Here is a 21,619-nt window from a genome sequence, read left to right as displayed (position 1 = left end):
CAGCGTAGATGGGGAATAATCATTCTGAGTTGATATTCCTGAGCCTTTTAGCTTTGTAACTTTTTCCATTATTGTCTTTTTTTTCTGAAAAATTCTGCAAATAGAGAATTACAGGGCAGGTTATCGTTCCAACGCCAACTGACTTGAAGCTTGTCCTCAAAAACTTCTTTGATTATTTTATCTTTCAGCGTAGCTTCTGTTTAGTCAGGTTCCTCAGTAATACCATGAATGATTAGGTTGGACCATCTGCTTCGATCTTCGAGATCAGTCAGTTTTTTGGCTTGAAAAGCCATTACATTCTCTATTGATTTCAAGTATTGTGTGCATTTCCTGGGGCTGCTCGGTGAAGGTTGATGTTTTGTTCAGCTTTTTCTTTATTTTTGGTATTAGGCTCTGCAGATCACTTACTATATTTACAGTCTTAACTAGCTCTGCTTTCATTTCACTGATTTCGGCTTGGAAGAGACAGCTGGCTGTCTAATATTGGTTCAATATCTTCCTTTTGAGTCGGGCCAGGATGTCTTGATATCGCCACAAAGAAGCAACTTGCAAGCAATAAAATATTCATATGCCGAGGCAAGACACCGGCGGGGGCACGGCAGGACCACAATACCTCGGCAATCGCTACGAATGGTGCTCGAAAAGGTACCAACCTGCAGAACGTAGAACAGCGTCCTCGTAAGTGACATGTTGGGCCCAGGTCCGCCGTGCCCACTCAACTGTGCCTTTGGCATAACATAATTGATGGTGCCTTTAGAATGATGCCGTTTAATTGCGGCTATAATACTGCTCTGTCAGTCTTAAAATGGAGCCTTTAGTCTGCTTAAATTGTGGCTTGACTGTGTATTGTTTTACTGACCCAGTGAATAGTGCCTGGATTCTATGGAAGTTATCACGTTTTGTTCCAACTACTAGTATCTTGGAAACCATCCAGTTGATAAAATTTATTGCCCATCTCATGACCAAGTGTGTATTTCAGTATCACTATGTCTAGCTGTTGTGTCTCTGAGCTTCACAGTATTTAATTTTTTTTTCATTATACCCATATGGATGTTGTATCTTTTTCAGCCTAAGCTTTATAGTGTAATACACACTAATTGCACTAAATTTTTTTCTGCTTCATCCTTTTAATTTTACACTGGCCTTTTTTGCAGCAGGTAGCTCATTGTGCAGAAAAGTACAGAAGGAAACAGGTCACATGTCTACTCAAAGAGGTGAATAGTAAATTGTTAGGGATAAACCCAGCAGCTCTTATTAGATGCCTGTATAATTTACCACAAGCCCTATTCTGAATTGAGTGCAGTGTTATGCAGCTGGCAACCCATAAATCTTGCCTTCGAAAGAAATAAAAGCAGCAAACAATTGAGAAACTTTGCTTTGTTTCATTTGCATGGTGCAAGCTGTCTGAAAATAGGTTGTTCATTGCCAGTCAGTTCAGGTCATATATTTTCACCTGGCATTCACTGCCACTTGAAGCAGCGAATTCATTGCAACCGACGCAAACCAATTGGTATGTGGAGCTGCATTTTGTTGCCAGCTCTCTGGATTTGTCCATGTGCTTCTATTGGCTGATGGCCTACACAGTACACTGGGCAAAAGTTCATAGTTATTATTGGCTCACGCACTTCAGTTGACACAGATCCTCTGGCTTTTAATAAACTGTTATAAAGTCTTTGGACTAAGGCGTTTGAATGCCTATGCATTGTTAGATGTGTAATTCGAAAATGGTAGTGATGTTCGGTGTAGATTAGTTGCTTTCCAGGGGAACCCAAGTTTCTCACTTCAACAAAGACTTGATGGCCTATTTTGCTGATGCGTGCAAAATAAAGTGCACTCACAAAGAGTGCCCTTTGCTTTCCTGTTTAGCACCACATGGCCTCAAGTGCCACTCGGGATGCTGAAGTGCACTCCTTGTGATTGCACTTAACTTGCACGCTTGACAAGGGTATTAAACAGCATACTAATATTGAAGGCTTCAGTTATGAGCAGCTTTCATTAAGCTTGCTGCTTAATAAAAACTGATAGCATAACAAATTCTATAGCATAGACAAGTAGCTTTGAATGACAAACCTGTTAATTGAAAACCATGCAGAAAACGTTTAATGTACATATAATCCAGTTTTAAGAAATTTTGTTCCCCTAACCCTACTCAAAGTGATAGAAAGATGCACAAATGTGAATATGCAGACATATATGTGAAATGCAAAGCAAAAATTTTTCCTTCCACCTGTTTCATGCAAATCATTGCCAATTTAATTTTCTAGGTGTCGTTGTAAAGGTCATTGTTATTGCTTTTCAATGCTCTATGCTGCCAAGTTTTAAGTCTGCTCTTTTTTGACAAGTTGTGTATTTCTCAGATACAGTAGAAGCGATCGGTGATACAGTCAGGACTGATGTGAAGTATATAGTATAAATTCGTAAAATTCCCTGGCCAGTGTGCATTGTGTACAGTGTGCAGAATTGTCGGCGGTTATGAACACTGTCCCGCGCCTCTACGGATGACACAAACGCAGGAGCCACGACCACGCTGGCAAATACCAAGTGTTGCCCTCGCATTGCCCTTCGCTGCGATCATCAGTCATACAGTACACACAGCGTGCACTGTAGGGTGGCACCCAAGCATAAATAAATCCAGTCAGGCATAAATAAATTTGTGTAACTGCATTTCTTGTGCCTCACATGTGAATTTTCATTTTACAGCGGCAGCTCTTGAAGGCACGCTTTCTAGTTCTGCAGGGTCGACGCAACACCGTGTCACGCTGATTGGTCGGAATGCAGTGACGCCACGCTGAGTGGTCCGAGCACAATGAGGAATCAAGGGACAGTTAGTTGGGTCACACACACACTCTATGTGAGAGGACAGATACAGTAAAAAGCTCATTAATTCGTGCATAAAGAGACCGGAAAAAGTGTTCGAATTATCGAATGGCCCTGAAAAAACCAACAGGAACTGCTTGGATCACGATAAATTTATTTGGCTGCTTGTTTTTGAGCTAGATGAGAACGGCGCGAAAATGACTTATTTTTAGCGGTGGAGCTTCGCCGCTACTGCGTCAAACACTTCACAAACCATAGCTTCGTGTGTTAAGGAGGCTTCATCGCACAAACTGCACATCGCATGTGATGAGCGTCCAGTTTCGGCACACTGGAAGAACGGAAGAACCACGCACACGGAAATGCTCAGTGGCATTGAAACAGCAAGAAAAAAAATGGGGACAGAAAAGACTAACGGGACCCTCCAATGAGTGCCCAAAACAGTGCATAGCTGAGCTCAGCTCAGTCGGCTGGCTAATGCGGGCTGCCACGAAGCTCAGGAAGGCTAAACTGAAACTGTGTGGTGTGGCTGTTGCTGGATGGGGCTTTCCGTTGCCATGCCTGCCATTGCATGTACTGTCGGGGACAAAAGTGGTATACTCCATGCAGCGGAAGCCGGAGCAACGGAAAACTGCATTATAATGCCATCTACAGGTGATATCTGGGATCGAAACAGCCAATGGGAGCCCTTTATTATCTGCAGGCGTGTCGCTTAACTCGTTTCAATGTTTCATGCTTTAGATGGCGTTATGATGCAGTTTTTCGTTGGTCCGACTCCCGCTGCGTGGAGTATACCACTTTAGTCCCCGATAGTATGTCGGAGGTGTACGAGCGAGTGTGCAGCATCGAATTCAGGTTTGAGTAGGGCTATTTGGACGATTGCTTGCCATGCCTTCATACCTAGACACAGCCTCCCTTTGGGAATCTGTTCGAGTTAACCGGTGCAGGACCCGTAGCGTCTGAATTTGCGAGCATGTGACGCCATACACTTACATGGGCGTTGGCTGGGATTGTGCTGGCAGTTCGAATAATCCAGATTTTCAAATTAACGAGCTTTTACTGTAATAATGAACAAAAAGTATAATCACCACCTCAAACAGCTTTCGCTGAATCTCTCATTAACACAGTGCGAACTGTACTGTAGTTTTTTTTTATATACGAATTTGGGGTGATACAAATATTTTTCACGATGCCATGACACTCGTATAATTGAGGTTCTATTGTATACTTGACGTGTCGGATAAGATGAATGAGATGTATAAAAAAAAAAATTAAGGAGTGCATGCTAGGGTCGCGTTGTTCTTCGCAGACGAAGGCAGTTGTGATTACCAGAGACCACATTGTAATGTGGCACGTAACAGCGGTAGCCTAACCAAGGTTTTAGCTCTACCAGCTAATGGTTACCTATACCAGCAGTGTACCAGCTATACAGTGCTGGCGTGTGAGAGTTGTATGAGAGGGTAAAACTATCTGACCAGCAACAACTAGTATCATTTCTGTTTCTTCAGCGGTTACTCAGTGGCTTTGGCATTTAGTTGCTGATCCCAAAGTCGCGGCTCAAATCCTCGCTCTGGAGGTCACATTTCAATGCAGGCGAAATGTAAAAGTGCCATTGTGCTATGTGGTGTCAGCATATGTTCAAGAACGCCATGTCATCAAAATTATTGTGGAGCCCTCCACTACAGCGTCACTTATAAGCCCATGTGCTGGTTTGTCTCCAATTCCTCAAAAGCACGAGATTCTACTAGTCGAATGGTGTTCCCTGATTTTACCTACTATCCAATTATTTCTAAGAGAAACATGGTGCCCATATTCTAAAAGCAACATGGTACCATATGCCCATCTGTGTGTGCAACAGTTCAAGCTCATTTTATTTGATATAACTTGTGCAAAATGGCACTGAATCATTTCTGTTGTATGAAACCCTTGGAGCTGCAGTATTTTATGGTGGGCAGTCAGTAGGTCTGTCTTAACTTGGGCAGCTGTGATGCTTAATATTGTCACTATCAAATCATCTTTTTGCAGGTTCCTTGTGGTGGTGTGTGCTGCGCCGTGACAACATGCCTGTTGCAGCTTGTCTAGATGTCCTCATCAGTGTGCGGGGGAGGATTTTCACTGGTGTATGTGGTGCAACAGCCATGAGCCTTGAAGGCTGCCACTGTGGTGATGGGATCTGCCTTGTGAAGTTTTTTGATGTTGATTTTTATGTGCATGTACATGCATATGATATTTTACGCATCGTGCCATTTTTCTGCTTGGCAGGTAGTAAGTATGCACATTTTTAGCTTGTTTCTTTAAGTCTTTTTTTTTATTTGGGGACCTTTTTCAAAGTGTTCATCATTTTGGCTAAGTTCTTTGCGTGTTCGCCCTAGTCGTACTGTGTGGCTTAAGATTAGAAAGGCGGGTTGAAACCTTGCCGACATTCTCATTTTCAAAGTATGCTAACTTCGCAGTTGTGGTGCAGTTGATGCAGTTTGTTTTTGTTGGTTTGCAGGGCCAAACCATGAGCCAAAAATGCTTACTGCACATGCTCCTGAAAAACTTGCTGTTGAAGATGCAAAATGCCAAATGCCTATTTGTCACGTGCCAGGCCGCCTGCAGTTCACTGTTGTTCTTCTGAGGCTGGAAGAATTTGTGTATGTGAACCAATTCGGTTATGCCCTTGGCTTCCTTCAAGTTGGTGCACTCTCTCTGTTGCATTTCCCTCCCTTGCTTCGTGCAACACTGTGCTAGTGGGTGTGGAACTGACAGAGTTTGCATCATGAGGTGGTATCAAGTCGAATGGTCTGTGTTTACTTACTTTCTGCCTGTGGGAAACAGAATAATAGTTCCCAAATTGTTAAACTCGTCATATTATTGGGGCTCAGTACAGTTCATTCTAGACATGGTATACTCTTCTTACTGACAAGCCATTTTTTAGCCTTGAGTTTTTGAGTTCGGCTTCCTGTCTATGCATGTTGAGGTTTTTCTTAGCTGCGATTTTTACAACAGGAACAGTTGTTTTTTTTAATACGTTTTGTAGTGGTCTTGTAAACGAGACGAATTAGGGTCATTAGTTATCAACTGACCAATTGCAGTTAACTAGACCACTCTTGTTCCAACTTGTGCAGCAGACTTGACTCTTTATTTACATGCTAGCTTGTTTTCTATGTTTGCACATCTCTTTTTTTTCTCGGTAGCAACTGTTTAGTGCAACTTGATGCCTAGGCTGGAAAGTAATGGAATTTGGATGTGCAAACTAGTAAACAGCACAAGCAGGAAAAAAAAAACTATTTTCAGTTGTCTCACTAGTTCTTGCCTGCAATACACATGCTCACTCCCTGGCTTGGTTTTAGTTTGTTTATTAGTGTATTTTTTTATATGGAAGGCAAATTCTTTCTGTTGGTTTCTGTTATGTATAGTACACACGCTGGTAGCTGTGGCACTGCAGTAGACTTTTTTTTTTAAAGAAAATCAAAAGCATGTGCAGTGCATGCTTCTGTGCCCTAGGTATTTATTGTTAGAGCAAGGATTTCAGCAGTACGTGACATGGTCATATGGGCATCAGGATAGGTGCTGCAGTTCAGGTTTTGTGGACGTGGTATGTGCATATTCATTCATTCAGTTTGCCGTGAGTTTTCTCTTGTTTACGTCATTTCGGATGAAAAGGGGATGACATATTATCATAAATATTTTTGAATGGTGATATGAGGAAATTAGCAGAAAACATGTAGGTAAAACAATATTGAGTAGTTTGTCCACAAAAACCACCTGTGTGTTGATAGTTCTCTCCTTTTCTTTTTAACACTAGCATGGCTTCTTTTTGTCTGTTCTACTTTTCCTGATTTTAAACATGTAATGCCCTTTTCTGTTGTATTTTTTACTTTTGTTATGGTTTGTCATGCTCCTCTGTATTCTTCCATTAACGTTATTGTTTAGCATATACGTGTTGCAGTGTTCACCACGCATAATGTAACTGTTCTTAATGTGGATATAGTGTTTTTTTTTTCTTACCTCAGGTTTTCCTCATTTACGGTAGGCTCTCCACAAGACAAGACAGACGTGACAGGACCTTGTAAATAAATATTTCAGCTAATTTTCAAATTTTGTTTAACAGAAGTACCCCAAATGTCGTGTGGTGTAAGAGCATGTATGTACAGCAAACCAGATATGAGGTGAGCATAAACGATTTAGGATGGAGATAATTCTTAAACAGCCTGAGAAGATTTTTTAGAATTCTTTGAGCACCTGCAGTCAGCTATCCATTTGTGGGTTTTAGCCTTTCCTGTGACAGCTACTATTTGCTCACACTGGGGAACATCTGCCATTTGGCTAAAGACTGCACATAAGCCTCATGCTGCTGAAAGTGCCATTGTTCTTAAAGAGTAAGTTATGCCTGGTTAATAGCACAAGTGAGGCTTCTGGCTGTGGTCACATGTGGTGTTCTCTAGACGAAAGGTTGTTTGCATTGTGTAGTAATGCTCCTTAGTTTCCATGTTGTTAAAGGAGTATAGACACTTAAATTTTCGGTGCATGTTTTTTTGTTTGTAATGATGCATAACGCATCATTATACATGGATTACCACCTGGCGTTCTCCTACGACCGCTAAATAATTTATAAACGCATCGCTTTTTCGTGATGTTTCGGTTTCAACAGCCGAATGAGGACTGTGACGTCAAGGTGTACTTACTGGTCACGTGAGATGAAAAAACTGCAATATAATCACTGCTTCCTCATTCGTTGTCATTCCTGTTCTTGAGGAAGGCTGGCTTCAGCACTGCAGTAAATTAAAACGATGAAGTAGCGGTTTTATGGATGTTTTTCCATGCCTCGCGTGACACAAAAGCACTCTTTGACGTCACAGCCATCGTTCGGCTGTTGAAACTGAAGCCGAAACAGCATAACAGGGAAAATTCTATTGTATATTATTTAGTAGTCGTAGGCGAATACCACATTGTGATTCATGCATAGCAGTGTCTTCCGCATCATTATTGAGATGAAAACATGCCACCAAAATTAGGTGTCTATACTCCTTTAATATCTTTGTTATGCTCGTTATGCAATGCAGTACAGTGATGTGAACCCATCAGCCAGTTTCTGTTTTGGAATGCTAGTTACTGTTCATAGTAACCCATTCAGTAATGATGTATTTTCCAGTCACTGGAAAATGTTAAAAATTCATATACTTTCCACTAGGAAAATGCCATGGAGCCTCCCAGATGATTAATTGTGCTATTTCTTTCGATTCCTCACATAATGCACATTGTGGCTCAACATTGCTTTCAGGATCTTCAGGATGCACATATGCTTGCACTCAGTTTTATTTTTTCTTTTCGTGCATTGCAGTTGGCCCGTAGGCTTTGTTATACCTCTGCCTTAAAGCCTGTCTGTACCATTTTATTGTGTAAGTGCAGTGCTTTTGATAATGCACTTCTCAAATGCTTCAGTTTTCAATAGCTTTGTAAGATTTCTGGCCCATGAAAGCTCTGTATATGATGTGGCAAGATTTGTTAACAGGTTTTGTGTTGCTTTGAGTTACAGTGACAGGTAGTTGTACAGTGTGAATTGTGTTGAGTTTGACATACAATGGAATTTATGCATGTGATTAATAGATATCAAACAGTAAAAAATGCATCCTGTTATAAGGAGAGTAGTCTAGGTGGCATAAGGCATTTCAAAAAGCTTTTGTGTCAGATAAGATGCCATGTCTCACTTTTTCTAAGGTGGTCACTGCTATCATTGACATTCTTTTGCCAGAAAAATTTGAGTACATTTCCTGCTGCTTAACAAAAATTTGCATTGTTGGAGCTGGTCGTCGTTACATTTCACGCCTGCATATTGTGATTTAAAGAGGCTGACCTCTTCATATATTCAGCACCATGTGTTCTTTCTTGTTGTGCGACACTTGTGGCTGTTTGGAGTAGCCCGTGCTGAACTGCCTGTGTGCTTGTGGCATGGGGACGTGTCTTGGAGGACTGCTGTCTTTCTTCATGTGCTATGTGAAAAGGGAAGGACGACAATAAAGGATTTTTCATTCTCTGTTGGGCAATGGCTAATAGCATGTGACAGCACATTGTTGCACACAGGAAGAGATGTTGTGCATTTAAAACTTCCTTGAAAATAATGGAGCTGTGGTGGTAGGAGAGAAGAGTGTATGCTTGTGCCAAGTCCCAAGCTCGTTTTGATCTGTGCTATGAGCACTCAATGTATGGTTGATCTTTCGGTAACCTTTGCATTGTGATTCTGGCTGCTGCTAGCAAAGTTGACAACCATGTTGTTGAACACACAACATGCTTCCTAGGAAAGCAAGACTCTTCTGTTGCCGCGTAATTTTCGCATGTTTATTAGGGAGTAAAATGCGTTTCATGTCTAAGTTAGTCACCTGGAGCATGAAAATAACCATCAGCACTCTGTGAGTGTTGTTATTGGATTTATTGACGTGACATCAGTCAACAACCATTAGGCATGACTCGTGAATCGGACAAGTAGCCTGTGTGAGTGAGTGTAGAGTGAAGTATGTGTTGGTTGCCATAAATTTGTTGCATTCTGATTAATGCATGTAGTGTATTGACTAAAAAAACCATATATTTTACTCATTTTTGGCTTGCGGCAAGACACTGCTAATGGTGTATTTCTTGAGATGTGTACATTATAGGCAGTTTGCACTATGCCTGAAATAGTACCACGTTGAATAACTATGCAAAAGCTGAAATTAAGTTCACTTTTGGTTGATGGAGATGTTGAAGCTAAAATTCTATTGCTTTCCTCACGCACTTCGGCAATTAATTCTGTAAGGTATTTTTTTACGGCTCTTCCCACTGCAAATGTATTTTAAACAATCTGCTGTAGGGTACCAAGAGTTGTACATTGCTGCACTATTTCCTCAGCTGCTGCTGTGCTTATAAATCTCCCAACAGCCTGCTTTATGTCTGTTACTTTTCATTTAATTGCCCATGTTTATGTATGGTATCAGTTGTAGCATGAAGTTTAGTGCCAATATTTACTATGTTGCTTGATGAGTGAATGTGGTTGCAGAAAAAAACAAGCTTGTAAAATATAGAGATTTTATTTTTTCTCTGACATGCTTTCTGAGAAGCTGAAGAGGAGAACACTAAATGGTGCAGAACCTTTCTGCCAAAATATATTACGCAGTGTTACTATCAAATGTTCTTGATCAGCTAAGGCAACTGGGGATTTCTTTAGTGGATTTAACTTGTAGGAGTTCTTTTATATTATTGCTTGCTTCATAAAATTCTCTTGTTAGGCACTGGCAGCAGTTTTCAGTGGCTTGGAATAATAGAAATGCCATTGCTGGTAGTAAAGTGCTATATAATATTCTTAAATGTGCTACAGATATTTTTATTCCAAAGCTTTCCTTGCTGAGTGGTTTCAGTCCTGATTTCCCAATAATGGGCTCCCATTATGATGTCACAAACCAGCGACAGCTAGTCTAGGCAGTTATCAGTACGAAGTTGTCTTACTGTGCATTTTTGACTACATTCCAAGTCGCGATTGGTGGATCTCTGTGTCCTGTTCCTCCCTCGTAGGATACAGTTTTCGCATGTTCGTCTTGCCGATTCGGTATTATGGAAACTTCTCTGCTACGTGCTTGATAGGATATCTACACATATGTAGTGATGTCATGCTGGTATTGAGTCAACAATTTCAGAAACGAAAACCACAGAACAGAGTGCGCATTGACAGATCCTGGGTTGCAATTTATAATGGATAACTGAACATACAACATTTTGATTCAGAAAATGCAATGAAAGTTATGGCATTTGTACCTGTTAAAGCCGTAATGGACACATTTTTTTTTTTTTGAAAACGGTGCCAAAATGGTCATATAGTACCCATGCTGCCATCTGTAATCAATAAAAAAAAATGCTTTGGCTGAGCCCTACTCCCCTTGAACCGAAAACAGATTGGCTGAAAATACGCAAGCTGGACTCGTCAAGAGCCGGAAATGACATCTGCTCATGATAAGCCTGGCTCATCCAAGTTCGTTTGGGGTTAAAAGCAACTCTAAACCACCTTTTGTCAAAGTTTTTTTGCCTTCTCTAAGACTTTCCCAGTCTCTCTTCTAATTTCTGTGAGTGTACTGGACCTACAGGTGTAGTCCATGTGTAGCATTCCCAATCATCGGCAAGTCATAAGCGGCTAGTCGGTGCTTTGAGAAATTGGTATAAACTATGCTGATGGGCAACAGGTGAGTCTGCTCTTCTCTGCTGCTTTTTATCTTGTTTGTTGACCATGAGCATAGCTTACACCATATTTTCAATGAGCCTACTGGCAAGTCAGTATGCTATAACAAAGCTGCATACTGGTTGTGTGCCTTCATCTCATCGGCTGACCCCAAGTGCCGTTTACACCATGCAGCTAAACATCATGACGTATTTTAGTTATCATTTGCAACAGTGCTGCCATGAGTGCATGCTTCCCTACTCTTGTGGATGATGGCTGGCGCCAGTGTTGGCATTTTATGCGCTGCAGCTAAATGCCATACAGTACTAAGTTTTGTGCAAGAGTAGCCACAAGGGGTGGGGAGAAGTTGAGCTACAGGTAGAGAGCTCTAAAAAGAGGTGTTTCACTGTCTTATTAAAAGCCAAAATGTCCATGTGTTTCATCATGCTCTATTGAAGTGCGAAATTGTTTATAGAACCAGCAGTGGAGTACTCTTCACAGTTTTGCTAGCAAGTGCCTGAGGGTGTTGCTTGTCGAATCAACTGCCAACATCTGCTGAGGGTCTGATAGGTATACTTTCCAGACATCATGCATATTCATTGGGCATCTGCATTAATCCATCAACTGAGCATTATTTGTTGTCTGCAAATGTAGTATCCGTCCTGTGGTGGTCCTTTTAGCTAAGTTTATGCATTTCACATAGACCTCAAGTACTGCAGTGAAATACTACTGGAACCAAACGTCGGGGTGCCTTGAAATAAGTGTGCAGAATGCAGTTTAGTTTGAGAAACTGAAATAAATATCAGGGATTCTAATGATTCTTGAAGGCATTTACTTTACAGTACTTAAAACTATGCATGTAATGTGTGTGTTAGGCATTTAATGGCATGCAGTATAGTCTGCATCTGGCATGCAGTATTGTCACTGTTGAAATGTGCAAAGTGTTCTATGCTTTGGTGCCTTTCTGCTTCAAAACCGTAGTGAGAGGCAAAGGCTTTCACCTTCCTTAAACTTGCTAGTGCCTTTGCTGCTGAAATTGTCATGAAGTTGTGGTTGCGGCTAAGGCAAGTAGAGAATTTATTTGCTTCCTGAAGACCAAAGTTAACACTGTAAGCCAATTTATTGCGCTTGACTCTGCATTTTGATATTTGTTGGTTTTCTTTAAAGGAAAACTTGAGTAAAGGCGCAATAATAAGGTCAGTGTTCATGAAAAGGTATATTCCTATTGAAATATGACATAACGACCTTTTAGTTTTCAACACTGCAGCACTACTCAAAAGACAGTTCATCATTCCCACCTTTTATCTTTGAATTTTTTATGCCTCTTTAGTCAGTTATAAGCAATTATCAATGAATTTGCCACTGCCCCCTCCCCATTCTTCCATCCTCGTGAGATTATTGTCTGGATGTCATTTAATTCTCACAGTTAGATTTGGACCTTGTAAAGCAGAGATCATGAGGGAGAAATAGTAGTGGAGAAACTTTAATGTGGTGGAGTGTATTTGGAAGGCACACTCAGGTAATGTACAATCGCCCAATTTTTTAACCTGAACGCGCGAGCATCGACCGGCCAGTCGATAAGCGCCGTATAACGGAGCACAGCGGCGAAGTGTGCGAGAATACGCGCGTGCGCGCAATGCACAGTCCAATGCAGCTGCACTGGACTGGGCATTGTGCGCACGCGCGTATTCTCGCACACTTCGCCGCTATGCTCCGTTGTACGGCGCTTATCGACTGGCCGGTCGACGCTCGCGCGTTCAGGTTAAAAAATTGGGCGATTGTACATTGCCGGTATCTCTCGAGAGGTATCCAATAGGTGCATCTTGCCAGTACTCGCATCTGAGGCAGAAACTTGAAGGCTAGCTAACGAAAGGGCCTTAGATTAAACTGCAAACAGCACAGCGAGTTTCGGAAAGGAAAATAGTAGGGGTAACATTGAAGGACAGGAGGAGAGCCCAGTGGTTTAGAGGTCAAATGCGGGTTAATGATACCTTAAATGAGGTCCTGAGGAGGAAATGGCCATGGACGGGGCATGGAATATGGAGAGGAGATAACTAATGGTCACCTAGGGCAATGTAGTGGATTCGAAATGAAGGAAAATGTAGCAGGAGGTGGCAGAGAGTCGCTTGGGCAGCTGAGATTGGAAAGGTTTGAAGGGATAGGATGGCCGTAGCTGGCACAGGACAAGGTTAATAGCAGATCAGTGAAACAAGCCTTTGCCCTGCAGTAGATATAGAGAGGGTGATGATGACGAAACCTTGCAGCACAGTGCAGTTAATGACAGGTACATTTCAAATGAATGTCTGGCAACAACCATCAGCTTGTGGCCAGTGAAGGCCTTTGTCTCGAGGGAAAGGCCCTGGATTTCTCAGTCTGTCAGGAAGTGGACAGTCACCCTTGAATGATACCCGTCACACATACGGGCATCATAACGTTTCTTTATTATAAAGGCGTATGTGCAGGTAAAGGGAGCATTGTCTTTAAGGAGCTGTGTTTTTGTGCACAGAGCCGACTTTTAGCTGTTTTTTTTTTAAGTGCAGTTAGCATTTTTATTTTTGTGCTCATTATTTTTATACACGCAATATATTTAGGTAGATTTAGGTGGCAGCTCGGTAGCACAGTCTCTAAAACAACATCCTTTTACAATGCGTAACCATGTTCGCATCTACCCAGCTGCCATGGACCGCTTAGTTTATTTCTTTTATCCATATACAGTATTTTCCAGCATCTGGTGACATTGTGCCAAACTTAAATCTTTCTGACTGTCTGCATGCGTACTCGGCAAGGTTGTGCTGGTTTCTTTGCAGAGTGTTGCACCTGTGGAAAAATGACAGCTCAGGGAGGCGACCGAGGTAGCTTTGTAGAGAGGATATGGCTTTCATAAAAAGCTATAGAACTCAACTTGTAACTGCCACCAAATTGATGATGGTGATGGTAGTTTATGGCGCAAGGGCATCTGTGGCCAAAGAGCGCCATGGCACAAGGTTTTTCTTTTTCTCAAGGTGGGTTCAAAGACCAGGCCTTTTCCCAAGTATTTTACCCTAAAGAAGCCGAGCACCAGGAAGGGAACGCTTGTATGCGTTGTATCATTCGTGGGTACCCAGCGGCACTGGAGATCGAACCCCGCACCTCCTGTATGTGAGGCGGATGCTCAAGCGACTACGCCACTGCTGCGGTGGCACCAAAGTGCTATTTATTGTAACAGAACTTATTTTTATATACTGGACATGTCCTGATGCTCACCGTGAGGAATATTGTGTTACCAAGAACAGGAGTGTGCCTTTAGCTCGCTGAGGGAGATCGCCGTGCTGCCTTAGTAAAAAGCTGCCTTTTGCAAGATATCCTTTAACTTACCTACATGACACCTTGTGCAACTCCCTTTATACAATAAACATTATCTTAAAGGACTTTAACTTGCCCATGTGGCAGGGGTACATATGACATGACAGTGATGTTCTTTAAGATCTGCAAATATTTTATCAGATCTTATGGTTACTTGTCGAGTATGTGCACTTATGCAGAAAGTACTGACACACACTTTCAAGACACCGTGCAGAACAAACTGCTTGTTTGAGAAAACCAGAAGAGATGGTGCTTTACAATCCTGTGGCCATTTATTTTTTTGACGAGGAAAGGTACTGACAGAATGCGATACATAGGCATCTTTTTCAAAAAATTAAAAACTATGATGTCCAATGAAAACCTTGCCAGTCGGTGAACGTTGATCTGAACACTTGTAGTCTTACATTGTTCCAAATATTTTCGCCCCGCTTAGAGTGCTGTAAGGATTAAACAGCTATTTGTGCTGAAGCTGTGTCCCTGTTTTTTGAGGGGGTCACGGACCCCTCTAGCCACTGTGAATCAGCTTTTTGCTTGCCCTTAGCACTCTGCTGTGAAAAAGCTAATTCCTGAAATTAAATCCTCTTCATTGAAACTGCCACTCATAACGGCACCGACAAGCCAACGCACACTTCTCTCTATACATATTGCTTTGCCAAGTGTCAACAATCTCACCAATTTAATCTGCAGAAGCGTTTGCTGAGATCAAGGACAGATCTTGCAAGTGAAGTGTTCTTTGAAACATGCACAATGAAAGCGTGAAGAATGACTGACACACGGCAGTCACATCTGCTCCGACTATGCTGAGCCGTTTTAAAAAGTGTTATGAAGGGAAACTAGCCACCCAAGCTTCGACTGACACGGGAGAAACCGTGCCATCTAGATAACAGCATAAACACCTGAACTAATTGACAGTAAGTAAACAGTGCATGCATTCATGAATCGAGGGAATTGGAGCGCCATTCAAAATGCAAGCATCTTTATCAGCTTATACTGCTTTAGCATAAAATGCTTTCATAAGAAGCAACAGCTGCTCCTCTAGCTTTGATCATGCCCATCCGGGGTACTGGTCCTCGAATTGGCCTTTGCGATCTTGTTTTCACTTTGTTCTCATGACTGTGACTCACAAACAGCTTGTGCTGGGCAGAAGCATAATGCATACTTTGCGTTTATAAAGGAAACATGAAAACAAGTCTTGTCTGTCCTTGCAGAAAACACAGCACAACCTTGCACAGAAGTGCGACATGCAGAGAGCTAGCAAAGCTGTCGATTAACGCATCCCATGTGAAAATGTCCAAATGAGATTCCTTATGGACCCAGTTCAAATGGTTCATTGGCCCTTTCCCTGTAGATGCTGGGACCAGTACCTACTGGTAGCAAAAACATTTATTTGGATAAACCAGCAGGGACCAGAAGAGCCCAACACAAAACCAGCGGATGCCCTTCTGTGACCATACAGACCAAAGAAGACCGGAAGGCTTCCTTCTGGGACCAGTACATCCAAGCAATAAACCAGTTGGTGCTCTTCAGGGACCATTTCAACCAGCAGCAAACCTGATTGAGGCTTCCTTCTAGGACCACATGAAACCAGCAGATCTAATCAGTCTATAATAAAACAATTGAACTTTATTCCTGCCATCATGGGGCCTCACGGTCTATGCGCAGCAATTAGGAGGGCCCGGTGCCTCCCAGCTGGCTCTCCCAGCGCATAACTTCCAGCGCCGTCTCCCTGCTCTGTGTGGACTTAGCCCTAGGCGTGCGCCCTTCGCGGACCTTATTCGGAATAAAGGCACTTGTGTAATGGTCGCCACTTCCTCGCAGTCCACGCAATACGGGGGCATAAATTTACAGTCCGGAGAGAGGCGCCGAATTCGCATGCAGTAACGCGCGCGGTCCAATATTGAGCCCGGTGCCACTGACCCGTTGAGAAAAGTCGACAACCACGAATTGCTTCCATACACGCATTTAGCGATAGCTTTCCCTAGGAAAAAAAAGAACCCATAGGAAACCAATAGCCAATCAGATTATTGACAGCTAGTGTACTGGTCTTATAGGCTTGCTGGTCTTATTGGCCAAATAGTTTATTAGTACATGCCAACAGGCCTATAAGACCAGTACGCTGATACACCCATAGCTGTCAATAATCTGATAGGTTATTGATTTCCCAATTGTTTTGTAGTTTTAATGGTGTATGGGTCTCTAGAACAGATGCTTGGGCGAGTTGGTAAGTCATTTCTGTCGTGTCTTCCTCGTGTCCCTGTCAAAGTACGCGCTGTTCTGTTTTAGTATATGGGTCTCATTGTGACTACTGGTTCAGATTTCTGGAGGGTACGGACAGCAATCTTGTCCCTCCAGAGCTCAGAAGTTCCAAAAATGGAGTTAGACAGCAGTTTCATGTGTACACAATTTAATACATGTGAGCAGCAACTCATAATGGAATATCGCCAAAAATTTGACTGCAAGTAGAGGTGGATTGCAAGATGGTGAGCTCCGACCCATTGGTGCAGTCTCTCCAAACCTGGGGCACCTGAAAAATAGAAAAGCAGATTGCAGTTCGCAAAATAAAATGATCTCAAGGGCCTGACACCGGATCACTTGTTCAAAAAATTTGTACTCCCACTGTACAGCACTGACATGCCACTGATGCATGCATGTAAATTCCTTTGTGCATTAGAAAGAAGAAATATCAATACCAGGTCAACGCACAGCTGGTCTCTCCTGGTGATATGGCACCGTATGTTTGGAACAACTGTTTGAAAGCTCTGGCAGGCAAGTGAGCCTGGAAAAAGCCCTGCCCACTCTTCAGCTCCAATGCGACTATGCGCAAGCTACGGTCTCCGGTAGCGCGTGGCTAGGCATGCTTGGCGTTGCACGATCTGATACGCGAATACGCGTCGACATAGTCTCTTGATACAACTTCTAAGGTTGGAACATACCTCTGCCAGCCGATTACACCGGCTATCGACCTCCGAGGCGGCGTGCGTTACCAGCGACCGCCAGCGGGAAGATAGTCGCGTTGGAATCGAAAGCAGAGCGTTCAGAGCATCCTCCCGAACCTCGACAGCCGGTGTAATCGTCTCGCAGAGGTGTGCCCAAATCTTAAAACGCCACAGCAAGACGTTATATGGACGCGTATCCGCCGAGGGAACTACTTAACTCGCGCGTCGCTTGATGCGCTCGCGCGTCGCAAGAATGGCGCAAGTATTGGTGAAAGCTTGGCATCTTGGATGCCGGCGAAACGAGCGTTAATTTTGGTGACTTCCAATCGCAGAGTTGGAGCACTTCTGGAGCAACGTGTTTCTTGCTCTTTTCGGAGCAACTGTATACCAAACGCAGATCTCAGGCACGGATCGAGTCTTCCAATCGAAGACAGGGAGCGGTGGCCGAGCCGAGATCGCTCCGTGGAGCAGTCGGGACTGCTCCGCCGAAATCGGCGGATCTGACCGGAAGTTTGCGTGACGTTCTTATTCAGCGGCGATAGCGGCGCCCTTTATGCTCTGGCCTGCATGCTCTGGCTAGAGCAAGTGTACTCCAATCGCAATTTCGGGTCGCGCGCTCTGCGTCGGATTCAGGCGCTCTGTCACAGAGCGTGCAGACCGCTCCGGGCCTGCGATTGGAATTCACCATTTGACTCTCCTATGCGAAATACAAGATGGGGTGGACAAGACGTATCTAGGAGGCACTACTGACGGAAAATTGGGACCGGAATAGGCTGCGAGTGCGAACTTGACCCAATCTTCTGTGCTGCCTCCGGGGCACGACTTGCCACTTGAGGGATACAAATAGCAGCACAGTAAAAAGCAAAATTAAAGTTTAAAAGTTGAAATAATCCTACCAAGAAATTGTGCGTACAATATTAAAACTCTCCACCGCATTCCATCATACGGCGCGATTCAAATTCCTATGTTCGCGCGGCAACGACCGTTTAGGCAGCGCCACAGCGCAAAATGAATAACAACCGCAGCCCGCGGTTGCAACTAATACATACGCACCTCATTAAAAGAACGAACTAGCGCTGGAATGTTCATACCCACGAGAAGCGTATGGCAGAACTTCGAAATCCACGGCGCGGCGTATACATCGCGACAAACCACTGGACAAACTTACGCTACTGAAGCGCACAGGAAAACAAAAGAACTACCCAATGTAGCCCTCCTTCGCCTACGCTTTCGCTACCGTTTCTCTAGATTGAGCATAAAACTAGGTCGATAACTGAAAAAAAAAAAAATGTTAAAAGACTCAGTGTGGTCGGAGCGTGCGTTTTTGCTAATTTGTTTACCAAAACGCAAAATAAAAGGAAAAACATTTTTACTCACCATAATCATACGGTCCTACCTTCCTACATTGGAGAGTGGGCATGCGGGAACCACCATAAGTAGTCATTTTTCTTGTTTGCTTTCTTTCAAGCTTGGGAGAGAGAGGAGGAAGTATCCCTCCCGTGACTTCCCCGATGTGAGCGCCGGCCGTCCCTCTCTCCGCTGCGGGCAAGGGCCAACATACGTCGGGATATAGCGCCTAGAAAATATTCTCGGGACTAAAGCCCCTCAAATAGCCTATTGAGGGGCTTTAGTCGGGACCAGTATCCCCACGCTCATAGCAACAACCACCACCACCGCTGCGGGCACCGCGCGTTGTCCGTGTCTTGCGGCGTCTAACTCAAACGTACGTAGTTTTTTCGAAGGCGTTGCGTCCGGATCCTCTGGAACGTCAGGCGACAGCTTTTCTGTATGCCTCAGCGTACTTTATTCTTAGTGTGGGAATAATTTTACCTTACTGCTATGCTTCTTAATAAGCGCCATGGGATCGGCGTGGGTTGATTTTTAGATCAAAGCCTGAGCTGGAGAAGGATCGGAGCAATGAAAAACAACTAGAACCACCAACCGACTGTTCTTGTAGGATCCATTGACTAGTGCACATCAGTCCGTCAGTCCCATGGACAAATAGGTATTGGTCCATGTGGCAAATATGTATCAGTCTATAAGGTATATTGGATTCCGCATTGATCTAATACTTTTCATATACAGCCCATAGATAGACCGATACAGCCAGTACCACAGCCTATAAGACATATGTATCGACCATTAAGGTGTATCGGTTTCTGTATTGATCTAGTACAAATGCAGATACAACCCACAGAGAAAATATAGCACCAATACTAATTTTTATAAGATCAATAAATTTCCCTATTGTTTTTTTTGCAAGGGACCTGGTAACGGCGGTTCAACCAGCAACGGTTCGCCGAGGCGAACAGTCGCTGGTTGAATCGGAAGAAGTTCGAAATCGGCAGAAGTTCGACGCGTTGCACCACCACGTACATACCTTGAGGTTGTCGGAAATCTGCTGCGGACTTGTGTTGGCCCTTGAGAGGTCGTTGCCTCTCACGTAGACTACACTGAATTCTGCGCGCAGCAGGTTGATGCGCCGCCCAGCGCTTGCAAGGCGCACGCGGCGTCATAGCCGCTCGCTGAAGCTGAATGTGCAGGTCTCGACCGACGTGCGTAACCATAGACGAGACATGCACAAACGCTTCAGCTGACTATCACCAACGAGTACTCCTCGCAACATCACGATAGATCGCCACTGGGGGCGACAGAAGTTCGCGCGCGTAGAAAACGTGGAAAAACGCACACCTCGCAGTCATCAACATTGATTGGGGACATCTAAAAGGCTACAGGGAACAGGCAGCGTCAGGATTGGTTCAGCTAGGGACCGAACAGCATAGGGCAGTTTGAAATTGGGTTCAGCTCGGTGCCCCGCCGCGGTGGCTCAGTGGTTAGGGCGCTCGACTACTGATCCGGAGTTCCCGGGTTCGAACCCGACCGCGGCGGCTGCATTTTTATGGAGGAAAAACGCTAAGGCGCCCGTGGGCTGTGCGATGTCAGTGCACGTTAAAGATCCCCAGGTGGTCGTAATTATTCCGGAGCCCTCCACTACGGACCTATTTGTTCCTCTCTTCTTTCACTCCCTCCTTTATCCCTTCCCTCACGGCGCGGTTCAGGTGTCCAACGATATATGAGACAGATACTGCGCCATTTCCTTTCCACCAAAAACCAAAACCAAACCAGCTCGGTATTTATTCGGACGCGCTATCGAGTGCGTCTCAAATTCGCGTCAACCGTCTTGGAAATATTGATGCAGGGCCCCTGCTTTGAAAATGTGCGGCTAAGTATGCGACCATTCGCCACAATTTGGCTAATCATACGAGATTCTTCCCGCAGATTCCACGTTTTTGCGGCGGCTCAGTGGTTAGGGCGCTCGGCTACTGATTCGGTGGTGATGGTAGTGGTTGTTTATTAAAATAATAGTAAAAAGGAAGGAAAAGATTTTTGCTAGCCCCGGCATCTGCCATCGATACTGAAGCACCTGAGCTGGGGCGGCGGAAATAAAGGATAGCAGGCAGAATGGAGAAATGAAATGAAAGAGGTGAGGGGACAGGAAGAGAGGATAGGGGGAGAAGTAATATGTACAAACTATTTACACAATGAGAAATGTGTCCAGTTTGTGGGCGTGATTAGTTCATTTTAAAGGAATTAAATCACACACCCGCACAGCACTGTGTTTGCTACAACTGGAGTGGGGCGTCCAGTTATTAATCGTTCGAGGTGGAACTCGCGGAGCGTTCGGTCACTGCGTGTAACTACCTGACGGAGAACAGACGGGACGTCAAGCCCGTGTGTTCGAGGAATGCACAGAGGCTCACCAATGTTCGCTCAGGAGTGCGCGCACTACCCTGCGGCCACAATAGCGTCTTGATGGAGTCTGGTAGTATGCCCTGCGCCCTATAGGCCGCGAGCATATCGCGACGAGCATCGGCGAACGCGGCACAGTGTAGGAGCAGGTGGTCTAGTGTTTCCACTGCACCGCATCCATCACACACATCACTCGTCGCGATTCCGTGACGCTCCCGTCGTTCCCCGGGCCACACGCAGCCGATGCGCACGCGGAGGATCATTACACGTTGTGACCGTGTAAGTGCGCGACAGCCGGTGACACTGTCGATGCGCTCACCTCCCTCAATTCGTGGGTCGGGGTGCTGCTTTCGGAGATGGTCGTGGATGGCCGCACGCACGTCCTCCAGCGCAAGGGAGTTCCCGGGTTCGAACCCGACCACGGCGGCTACGTTTTTATGGAGGCAAAACACTAAGGCGCCCGTGTGCTGTGCGATGTCAGTGCACGTTAAAGATCATCAGGTGGTCGAAATTTATTCCGGAGCCCTCCACCACTACACCTTTCTTCCTTTCTTCTTTCACTTCCTCCTTTATCCCTTCCTTTACGGCGCAGTTCAGGTGTCAAACGATATAT

The 21,619-nt window shown here is 44.2% G+C and overlaps 1 protein-coding gene across 3 annotated transcripts in view; it reads left to right on the top strand.

Moving 5' to 3' along the window:
* LOC144115242 (superkiller complex protein 2-like) overlaps positions 1 to 8,833 on the top strand; it is a 121,360-nt gene extending 112,527 nt beyond the window's left edge. For 2 of the 3 annotated variants that reach the window (XM_077649534.1, XM_077649533.1), the window contains exon 24: positions 4,840 to 8,833. The gene's annotated coding sequence lies outside the window, so the exon portion shown is untranslated. The remainder of the gene's footprint in view (positions 1 to 4,839) is intronic. The other variant, XR_013311312.1, reaches the window with a different exon arrangement.
* Positions 8,834 to 21,619: the final 12,786 nt, after the last annotated feature.

Source organism: Amblyomma americanum, chromosome 1 (genome assembly GCF_052857255.1).
Source record: "Amblyomma americanum isolate KBUSLIRL-KWMA chromosome 1, ASM5285725v1, whole genome shotgun sequence".
Lineage (NCBI taxonomy): Eukaryota > Metazoa > Arthropoda > Arachnida > Ixodida > Ixodidae > Amblyomma > Amblyomma americanum.
The sequence above is the reverse complement of the archived record's forward strand: the minus strand, read 5'-3'. Positions and strand labels throughout refer to the sequence as shown.